Source organism: Rattus norvegicus, chromosome 2, assembly GCF_021556685.1.
Source record: "Rattus norvegicus strain SHRSP/BbbUtx chromosome 2, alternate assembly SHRSP_T2T, whole genome shotgun sequence".
NCBI lineage: Eukaryota > Metazoa > Chordata > Mammalia > Rodentia > Muridae > Rattus > Rattus norvegicus.
Genome location: NC_141535.1, coordinates 208,640,357 through 208,651,232, shown reverse-complemented (window position 1 = coordinate 208,651,232; position 10,876 = coordinate 208,640,357). Strand labels below are relative to the sequence as shown.

General features: G+C 40.1%; 1 long non-coding RNA gene across 1 annotated transcript in view; it reads left to right on the top strand.

The window, feature by feature from the left end:
* The first annotated feature begins 361 nt into the window (after positions 1-361).
* LOC147996508 (uncharacterized) overlaps positions 362-10,876 on the top strand; it is a 151,243-nt gene continuing 140,728 nt past the window's right edge. Inside the window, exons 1-2 of the long non-coding RNA XR_015672474.1 lie at positions 362-600; positions 694-896. This is a non-coding gene — a long non-coding RNA (uncharacterized LOC147996508). The remainder of the gene's footprint in view (positions 601-693; positions 897-10,876) is intronic.

Genomic DNA, 10,876 nt, shown 5'->3' with positions numbered 1-10,876 from the left:
GAGGGGACAGAGGGTGGGAGAAACTGGCATTCAAAAGACATATGTCTGAATGGTGGAGATGGTAGTAGTAGAAGCTAGTGTGTGCCTGTGTGGGTTGTTTAGGGAGATGGTATTTGAAACAGTTAACTTATGCAAATTTTAGGCAGTGGCTACCATCACATCAAAAAATGCCTTTCCCCTGGAAAGTCACAAACCATAAATCTTCTTTTTTCTTTTTTTCAGAGCTGAGTACCGAACCCAGGGCCTTGTGCTTGCTAGGCTACCACTGAGCTAAATCCCCAACCCCACAAACCATAAATCTAACTCATCTAAACTAAAATCTAAACTCATCTAACCTGAGGCCAATTAAAAGCTGATCTCAGCGCAGTTTTAAGTGAGTGTCCGAAAGAGAGTGATTGTTTTGCTCTCCCCAGTAGGCTATAGCATTCCAAAAGGCTGGACTCCAGTGTCTCTCAGCCCCACTCCGAGGCAGAAGCACCACTTTTGTTTGCCACATGGCCTCTAGTTTGAGCAACCACAGCCGGTTAACTCTCTCTAGGATGGATGGATCCTTCAGGACAGTAAGGGAGTGAAGTGAACCCCACGCCATCTCACAGCAAGGTAAGCAAGCCAAGAAAATGTGTGGTTCATAGAGAGCATCAAAAGCCCAGCCCTAGCTCATCCTGGCCAAGTAATCTGTTCTTTGCATTGCAGAAGCGCTGGGTGTGGGGCACACCGGGGTGCCTGGTGACACCTGTTTCTGTGCCCGACCTCACGGTCGCTCTTCTCTTTCACGATATTTGTGGGCGACGCTTTGCTTCCTAAAGCATTAGGGATTAAGACTGACCATTGCAACCTGATGTGACCTGGAGCTCGAGGACGAAAAGCGGAGCGGCACCGGAGGACTTCACAGAGGGGTAAGGAGAGGGACGCACTCTTGTGCCCAGCCCCACCCCTCCAGGATGCATCTTGCAAGAAGCAACCCAGGCTGACCACTATATGCATTGTACGGGCTGAAGGTTTCCAGTCCTTGTTCCGCTCGGGGGCTTTCCCCTTTTCGAATCCCTATCTTTGCCCAAGTCCCCTGTCGCCCCCGCTGTGCCCACCGACTCTGGAGAAGAGCTCCGGGTCCCCCTGCTGGTCAGACGAGGCCGGCGCGGCGACCCACTCCAGACTTCCACTGCCTGGCCCCACCCAGGCCTAACTGGACCCTCCGTACCCCCGGCACAGGGTACCAGTTCAAACATACAGAAAACCAACCCCACCAAACAAAGCTACTTGAAATAAAAAAGAAAATCAAAACCAAAAATGGTTTGCTCACCTCTTTTACTGCTCAAAGTAAGTGCGAGCTCAGCTTCTCCCTAGGTCCTCAGGGACCCTTTCCTAGACCCTCGCTGCAGTATGGGGGTTGGGTGATGAAGAATCAACTCTTCCCCTCAGTAAACAAACAAACAAACAAACAAAAACAAACAAATAAAACAAGAGGGAAAAAAGTCACAGCTGTTGTTGAAAACACGTTTTGCAAGCATCAAGATCACACACACACACACACACACACACACACACACACACACACACACACACACACCAGAGGCACGCATGCACGCATGCACACAAAACTCCACTCAAGGAAACCCACATTTATCAGTTCGGAAGAGCTCTGATGACACGTTCTGGAAGCTTTTCATCAATGGTTGGAAGAAATGTTTGTTAATAGTTCAGAATATGACTAGCAGGCAGGAAGTGTCCTATAAACCAGAAGAGGAAGGAAGGGAAGTAGGACTCCCTTTCCTCTCTTCTGCAACCTGTGCTGTAGTCTTCTTCAAGGAAAGTTGCATTCTCACACACTGGGTCCTGTGCCTGAAACCTCTGACACAGAAATGGGAATTACTCTGTTTTTCTAGGGAATTCAAAGGTTCATTTTGTATGGTTTTTGAAAGTAGTTTAGTCTTGAAAAAGCTTTAGTTGTTTTCTGTGTGCATGTGCATGTGTATGTGCATGTGCGTGTGGGTGTGTTTGGTTTTCTATTCTTCTTGTTAGAGAGTGTGTTTGTCTTCAGGTAACTTTGACCTAGAGATGGGGGTAATATCGTATTGTCATTACTACCAATGAAGTCTGTTTTTTTCTGGACATGTACTGTCTGAGAAGGCAGTTATTTTTCCATGTGTAATTTTAGCAATTAAATACTGATTTACCCGGTGGTGGATCAGGGCTGTTTCTCTTTTCTTCACACACACACAGATCTAGGTAAAGAAAGTAAAGGATTTGGGGTAAACCGGATGTCAATTCACAGCAGGTGAGATCTAAGAATTCCAGGGGCCTTATTTTGGGGACTGCAAGTTATTGTGCATTGCTCTGGCTGACAATATTGAAATGAATGCTTTAGGTCAGAGTCTTAGTCTTTCATAAGGAAAAATTATTTATGTTTTATGTTAAAGAAAACATTTAAAAATATGAATATTTGCTTTAGCCAGGTGGTAGTGGCTCATGCCTTTAATCCCAGCACTCAGGGGGCAGAGGCAGGCAGATCTCTGAGTTCCAGATCCCAGCCTAGTCTACAAAGAGATTACCAAGACAGCCAGAATCATGCAGAGAAGTCCTGTCTTGAATAATGATAATAATAATAATAATAATAATAATAATAATAATAAATACTAGTTTTCTTTGTAAGAGAGTTATTGAAAATTCTCTCATTTTAGTGGTTAGGAAAACAGAACTTGGCAATTACACCTAGAACCTAGAACAATGCACAGTCCTTAAAACTAGACCTTCTGATTATAGTTCTTCCGACCATTCCATGATGCACAAAGAAGATTCGCAGAAAAATTCTTGTATCAAAAACAGCTCAGACAGAGCCCACATTTCACCTTAATTACAAATATCTTCTCATATAAAAAGTTATAAGTTTATTTTGGGTAGTGTGTGTTAAAGGCAATGGACTAAAATAATCACATTGGCTTTACTTGGAGTGCAGTTAAAGCAGTTAAAAGAGGTATCAGGAAAGGTAGTCTCAGGATAAACTTGGTCTACACAACCACTCAGAAGGTCAAGCCCATCAGACACAGCTTGGCCACAATGCATACCACGAAGTTAATTCTCATAAGCCTTAGTTCTACTTATCTCCCTTCATAGGTTGCTTCTTTGCAGTTATGAGTGGTTTTGAGCAGACCCATTCTTGAGGGGCACCCATATTTTCGGTGTATACTTAGGACACACTGAAATATATTTGGAAAACTGATTTACTCTGTGCTGTACAGTTAGCTTAGGTGGAGGATGTATTTGATGGCCTCTTTTAGGGTTCCACCATATTTAGTAGGGCTCACAGAATCAGAGATACATCCAGATGAGCTGCCCTAAGTCACGGGTTGGACCGTGGCCCGTACGCCTCAGCTTTCTCGGGTTGTGTGCAAATTATTTGGCCACAGGGCCTACCCTCATGTTGAGGATGTCTGACGTTTCCAAAACTGTAATTTAGTTGAATATAGCTGTTAATATCAAGTTGGGGATTTTCTGCCGCTCATCTCTCATTAAACTGTTAGTATCAATATCAGTTTGGAAGCAAAATGTTATGTAATGAATCTGGTTTGTTTGTGTGAAATTATACCATCAACGCTTTCACAGATTTTTTTAAAGACCTGAAAAGCTTTTTTGAAATGATCTAATCTACCCCTTCTGTTTTATAAAGGGGCGGTGTGATGTTCTGAGAGACAACACAGAACTTTCAAAGTCACTTCTGTAGTCAGGGAAGCCATCAGGTCCAAGATTTTCTGCATTCTATCACGGAGGCTTAGTATTCTCAGAGCTTCATGTCCCTTCTACTTAACTGTCAGAGACTCAACCCCTCATTCAGCCACCAGTCAGGCCCCTGACCTTGGCAACTCCCCTAGACACTGGAAATTCAACACAGAGAAAAACAAAAACAAATCCTGGAAAAAGACCTTCATTTGTTCAAGCTAAAGCTAAGGTCCATTGTTAGTGAGGTTATGTAAAAGGCATTTTACAAAGCCATTTTCCTAAAAATAGATCTTATGCATTATAGTGTGTATGGAAGAAAAAATCCAGAGACATTTTTCCATATATCCTGGTCAACGAATGCAGGAAGCCCTACACACCAAATAATAAAACCAACATTTTGAAATTACTAAGTATGGGTATGGCCAATCTTAGCCAGATACAGAGCTGTCTTTTGTGGTATGTTCATGGCTTGAGGATGGTTTGTTCCCAGAGGTTTCCTGTAGCGTGAAGATTAGATGTCTGTAAGTAAACAGAAACTTATGCAGGAGGTAGAATAAAGAAACAATAAAGAGATCAAATTGTTCTGTACGTGTTTGAAAATGCCACCTTTTAAAGACATATGACATTGTTCAAGCAGGTGACACAGTAGTCCAAGGCGAAGTTGGCTTGGGGACAGAAGAAGCTTCAGCTTCTCCTGTTTTGGACCAACTTTACTTTTCCCTTTGAATAGGATACACAGTGGTCACTGTCCCACAGAGCAATAGTGGATGGATAGTTCAGAAAATTTAATCCTAAATTTGCAAAACCAGAAAGAGGATTTTCCCTCCAGAAAATAGAACTCATTGACACAAGCCCAATGTATACTGGACATTGAAATGAAAAATTACCAAATGATTAGGACATAATAATGTTTTCAAATAAATGCCTGCCTTTTCCTCCATAAAGATTTTAGTCAGTTAGAATTTGAATAATGAGGACCAATAGCCAATTGTCACATGTCCATGTTTGCCACTAATGAGGGGCAATTTGTTTTGCGGGGGTTTTATTGTCCTTTCCTTGACAGATGATCTGAAACTTCCTCTTGGCAACAATACAGAATGGAACTTTTGTTTAATGAATGGGGGTGGGGAGAGACAAGAGGACTGTCTGATATCACAAGAAGAAAAAGTACATTGATTTGTGGAGGATTCCTTTGTACTCTTTCTTGCCTATTTATTCACTATTTGTTTTCTGGGTCTTGTTAAAAGAATACTATGACTTCTGCATTATAGCCTATAATAACACCTTGATATAAAAGAGTTTGACTATTTTATATTTTCGTCTTTTGTATGTTAATCAGATAATAGACTGGGATGGTTGGAAGAGTATGGGGTGACTGTCCCACAGTGGGGACAACCCACATCCAATTCCCAGTATGCTGAGCTGTAGAAGAAGTGGTGCACAATTTTCCTTTCATGCTGCCTGGATGTCGTGTGGTGTTCTCCACTAAGAAAACGATTGGGTTGGCTTCTCAGGAGAGTCCCTCCTCTACTTCCTCCGAGTGTAACCGAATCCAAACCACAAGGACACACAGTGTTGACTCACAGACAAAAAAAAAAAAAAAAAACGTTGAGTTTTTATCCGTACCGCCTGTGTTATTGAGATTAGAAGTTATAAGTAAGGAAGCCTAAGCATCCTTCAACTTTTTATGGCACTAGGCCAGCTAAAGAATCAATAGCATGTTCCCTCTTCATGATCACTTAAAAAAGGGAGCAAATCTTAAATAAAGAAAACATGAGATCGGAGATTGTTTTGATCTGCCTTAAGATGGGCGTAAGCTTATGGAACAGTTATACTGAAGCTCCCAAGAGAGTTGAGGAAAGGTATCTTTCTGGAGGGGTGAAAGGTCTTTTTGATCCGCACAGCTTTAGGGATCACCCTTTTTAAGAAGACATACAGACAGAAAAGGGAGACAATCTCATTCACGTTAGGACTTGAGCAAGGAATGCTTTTAGCCTTCAGATTTATCTATTCCATTTTAAATACACAATAGTATGGTTTTTGTACCTTTAAATTCATATTTAGCTAGGTGTTAAATCCGAGGAATAATCTGTTTATAGAAAATAAAGCCATCCCTATTTGAAAACAAATGGAAAAAATAATTATTTCTTCTCAAACGTGTATCCTTTTAATTGATCAAATGCATCCAAGAAATTCTGCCGGCAATTTCGGCCCTCTGTAGGTGTTGTTGCTGTTCTAAATTCATCTGCAAGAGGAATTGTAAATGGTATTTACCTTTTAATTAAACAAAGCGTCTTGCAAATTAAACACATGTTCTTGCACATCAAAATTTAGTTAACATCCTTTTCATTGTTCATCTTGCTGACACCGTGACAGTCCACACACAATATAGAATGATGACGGTCCCCCTCCCCTTCACTCTCCTCACATAGATAGTATCATATGCTAGAGTACACCCTGGCACTGACTTCTAATAACAGGGCAGCTTTTCTCTCTGGGGACTCTTGATATTGTGTGAAACTTGGGACCACATTGGTGTGTCCATACCTGGAAAGCTTTGGGTACTCATCTGATATGTCTTATAGTTGTACATTAGAGATTTGACAGTGAATGACAGAACACCTTAGAGGAATAGAGGAAGCTGATAAAGACAGAAGCAGCAGTCGTGGGTGCAGACTGCTTTCTAGTAACTACACATTTCTTTACATGCAGACCAGTAATTTGACATTTATAATTCACCACAGAGCTGATTTTCTGTCATTTTCTTACTGTCAAGTCCTCCACGTTTTGAAATAAATGTCCCTTCTAATTATTATATGAATTTGAACTCCAACATTCAATTTTCCCTCTTGTCTCTTATAATGGAGTGCTACATTTGGTTGAAGTCTGATTTGTAAGACCATTTAAGATATGTGATCATTAACACACACACACACACACACACACACACACACACACACACATGCCTTACATATGAATACATGTTTTAAGTCCCATCTGCTGGCACTGTTTCTAAGAAAATAAGGTTATTAATGGCAGAATGAAACTGAGACAATTAGGATATAGTCTTAATGGAACTAAAGTCAGAAGGAGGTTTTCCAATAGGAACAATTGTAGCTAATGACTGTCACTCATTTGTACAGGTGCTCGTTAATTTCTTTTATTTCTGTTTATTTATGGTTTTTATAATTGGAATAAAGTCATTTGCCTAGAACGTTGCCAAAGGAGATCTTCGCCTTGAAGAGTAATTGTTAGATAAGACATGAGGTGGGCTCAGATCCTCCCTTAGCTTAGCGGTATGGAACTGCTCCAGAGATTCCGTGCTTTTTTAAACGAGGAATTATTTTCACTGCTAATGTTAAGTCTTAAGGTTCAGGCAGGGAGCATGTTGAAGATACAGACCCATGGAAGCAATTAGTAGGAGGGATGGAAATGAGTGGTAATGGACTTGGGTGGAGTGGAGAGGGGAGAGGAGTCCTTCTAGTCAAGGGAAATGGAGTTTTAGCTCAGAGGAATAAGTGGCTGATCCTAAGTTTTACATGCCAGGAAGAAATGATGAAAGCACACATTTCTCAAATATAAGTTTGATGTTCTAAGGCAGAATTTTATGTCTCAGACATGTATTCATCACATATCTGTGGAATGATGCTGTTTGGTGATTAAAGTAATATTGCATAAAGAACAACATTCAAAGCCCTGTAAGGCTTGAAAGGAGTGATTGGCACAGGAATGAGCAGAGATAACAATAAGACCAGGTTATCCAGACTCATATCCTTAGACTCAATTAGGTCTAAAGATTGGGAACTTAGACTCATCATGGCTTTGTATTCTTTGTTTGTACACCAACACCATTTCTGTCTCCCCTTTTTTTAAACATCACATAATTCAAATGGATACAATATCCCAACTACAAAAAAAATCTAGAAAATCTACATGAGGCAAGGAGTTTTGGAAATTTCAAGCCCAACTTTGCTTCATGTGTAAAATATGCCTGAGCTGTAGACATGAGATTTTTCCATTTTCAAAAACAAACACAAGAATAAACCACCACCAACAAAAACACAACTAATAAACAAACAAATCCCCCACCTTTTAAAGAGGTTGGTGTTTATCCTCGTGCCTCTTGGCTTTCACAAGGTCTATGCAAGATAACATTTTGACTTTTCATAGGGTTGTCTGACACATAATTTGTGTTCGTGTGCATGAGTGTGCACATATATGTATATTCATGCAGATATGTGCATGAGGAGATACTGAGTAGATGTCATATCTTCCTCTATCAGTCTCCAAAGGACTTTTTGGGAAACGTCTCTTATTGAACATAAAGCTGACTGATGCAGCATGACTGGACAGTCACAGCAATCCTCCAGTCACTGCCTCTCCCTTTTGTGACAGGATTACAGGTGCACACTGCCCTGCCTAGCTCTTTGGATGAGTGCAGGAGATCCAAAACTAGATTCTAATGCTTGTACAACAAGCACTTTACAGGGTCTCCCTGACCCCAATGCATAATCAATTTTATGGCTTTCTGTTTCTAGAGTGATTTCTGTCTTATGTATAATATGTCCCATCTTGTATAAATAATAAAATTGTTAATGTTTCTTTAGGTCTTTGTAAGTTCTAGCCACTGGATTAAGCAATGGCAATGTCTTTTCCATTCTGTATATTAAGACAGTCCCCAGAGTGAGGTCCTCTCAGGTGACTAATATTTATGGAGTTTTAATTACTTGTTTGAAGTCAGTAGTCACCTAGCCAAACGTGGAGCTTTTTAAAAAATCATTCTTTGATTCATAAAGCAAGGCTTTGCCTTACAGTTCTTGTTGTGATTCCTCTGCAATTCTACTTTACCAGGTGCCAGACCTGGTACTTAGTAACTGATGGGCAACAATATAAATAAATAAAAAAGGAAAAAAGCATTCTTAAGCATCAACCTGAAACCACACATTAAAGTAAAGGATTTGATGAGGAAGGCACTTCTGGGTTTAGGTTAAGGGAAGTTCTGTAGGCGACTTCAGTCTTTCGAAAACTGCTGGGTGAGCCAAGTGTGACTTCCATGCGACTCCTTCTGTCACTGCACATACTGTACTCCAAGACTGTTTCCCATTCCTTGAGAACTCTTGGAAGAGATAGATCCTGCCAAAACTTTAATGGAACCAGAAGATTCTGAGCAACCCAACAGAAGTCAAACTCTAAGAAGTAGCTTCATTTGTTCATTCACTCATCCATTCATTCATTCCCTCATGCATACAGAAATTCCTTTTATAGCATAGTGATGTTATATGAAGGACAGAGAAATGTCTTTAAAATCACGTAGCTCAAGAAGAGGCAACTGGACATGCTCTAATCAAGACCCACACACTATATAATAAATGGACTTACAATGCCATGCTCTGGGTCAATGATTCATGACTCTACCCCTCACCCCTTTCTCCATACTCTTATCCTTCCTTCACACATCTTCTTCCTGACTCTGTAAAATACATTGAATCAATGACTATTCTGGGAAAGTCCAACAAAGTCTTTTTTTTGACAATGTTAATTTCAAATCAGTTTTATTGCCTTTGATTTGATGTCACCGTTTTCTTGCCAACTAGGTATTGGGTAAAGGCTGGCTGACATATTAGGGAGTTCCATAAATAGGTATTAAATAAATGAATGCATATGACCAAACTAAGGTCAGACGCTGAGTGTCTTTGATTCCATTTGAGTTTTTGTTGTCACTCAGTTTGTAAGAAAAATAAAAAAACATGTCAACTTTTGTGTACAGAAAATTTGATTGTCTTTCAATACACAACTTTTCTTTCTGTCTATATCAAAAGAAGCCTAAACTAAAAGCAATTCAGCCAAAAGAGATTCATTTGAAGGCTGTCCTCACATTGAAATGATGTAAATTCAACAACAAAATGTACGAAGCTTTGCAGAAGACACAGAAAATCACATTTACTTCCAATAAGGTCATGGTTATTGATGTAGCAGGCTATCTGTATTCCTGAGAGTAAAAATGAAATCAGACGAAGTAGAAGTATTTGGCAGGTACACTCAGAATTTTCCAAGAGATTTGAGAAACCTTTTGCTGAGTTGATTTCATATCCAAATACATAGCAGAAAAATATGGGTAACTCAGTTGTCATCTGTCTCTATGATTAATGAATGCTGTACCAAAACATCTGGCTATTCAGAAATTCATAATGACTTCATTCACCATTTATATATTTTGTGTGATTATAGCATTGGGTTGATTGTTCTATAATCATATAAGGTACTGCCCTAGGGGATTTCAGAGTGCCCACTGAAGACAACTATTTTAAGTCGGAGAAAAGCTATTAATTCTGACCAGGAGTGGAGGAGGTTTTAAAGCTGACCCTATGTTGCCATGGTGCCTGTGTGAATACCCAGTAACAGATGTTCAAAACCAAGACCCTATGAGACGCCCAGTACAGAACAGAGAATGGATCCTTGTAAATGCCATACAACAACCACCTTGACCATCACAATCCTGATATTGAAGTATTAGACTCCTCATTGTTCAAAGCCAAAGTTCCAGATTCTCAATGCAGCAGTCCTGGTTCAGCCCAGCAAGTGATCAGTGTATGGTTCTGATGAGCTCATTGGTACTTGTTGCTGACCATTGTCCTCTGTAATGGCCTATGCATTCTCAGAGGCCCCCGAGACTTGCTTCATAGTTTTAGTTCTTTGTTTTTCTGCCTGTAAGACACTCCCCATCATGCTCCAGGAAAGTTCTTTAAGGATTTCCCCACCCTGAGCACATCTGCGCGATGATTTCTCAATGCTCGTTTGCAGCATCTAACACCTATGACCGCTTCAGTAGCTGCTGAGTACATTACAGCTGTTGTCCCCATTACAGAGATGGTGTGTGTCTCAGTGCACACATGCAGAAAAAAATGAGTTGCATAAAAGCATGTATTTTTCTAAAGTAATTGCTTTTCTTACTATTGGATATTGGTAATTACTATTTGGCTCAATTTTGCCTCAATCAAAATAGTCATCTTAAAGTTAAAATCTGAAGATTTGTAGCATTGAAATTAAAACCCCAACTTCCAAGTATGAGTTATTGGCTAGGAAACAAAACCTCAGCAGCCCTTCTCAGGAAATATTATGTAACTATGATCATAACAACCTTTCAAAAGAAATTAGGAACTGA